We start from the raw sequence: 598 nt of genomic DNA on the forward strand, positions 1-598 counted from the left end.
TTCATCGACGTCAATTGAACTTTTGTGGATCGGATAGTGACGTTCATCGTCACTCTTTAACACTGAACCGTTCGTGGAGACCTATAGGCAATTTTCGATGCCTACAGATACCCCCTCCAAAGTGTTCCGGACTCGTTTCTTTTATAGAAGAGGCCGGAATACTTTGGATGTGATTGGTCTAGCCTTCAGTCGGCGTAAGGACCTGTAGTTAGCTTCAACTCTTGGTTCCTTCGATTTTCGGTCTATTCGATGCTTTGACGAATAGCCGAAGTTCTTCCGGCGCTGCGTTTATCGCTTGGCCGTCGTCGGAGTCTCGAGTTTGTAGCTGATGAAATTGGGTTTGGCTCGTGTCATTGAGTTGACTTTGAACTACCTCCGTCACATTGTGTTGACTTAGGGTTTCGGATCATCGTGTGTTGACTTTTTGTCGCAACGCGTTGACTGGCGTTGACCTAGGTTTACGCGTTGACCGGCGTGGACCCTTAGGGTTTTGGCTCGTCGAACGTTGACTTTTGTTGCAACACGTTGGCTGGCATTGACCTAGGGTTACGCGTTGACCGGCGTGGACCCTAGGGTTTCGAATCGTCAAACGTTGACT

Source organism: Asparagus officinalis, chromosome 9 (genome assembly GCF_001876935.1).
Source record: "Asparagus officinalis chromosome 9, Aspof.V1, whole genome shotgun sequence".
In the NCBI taxonomy this organism is placed as follows: domain Eukaryota; kingdom Viridiplantae; phylum Streptophyta; class Magnoliopsida; order Asparagales; family Asparagaceae; genus Asparagus; species Asparagus officinalis.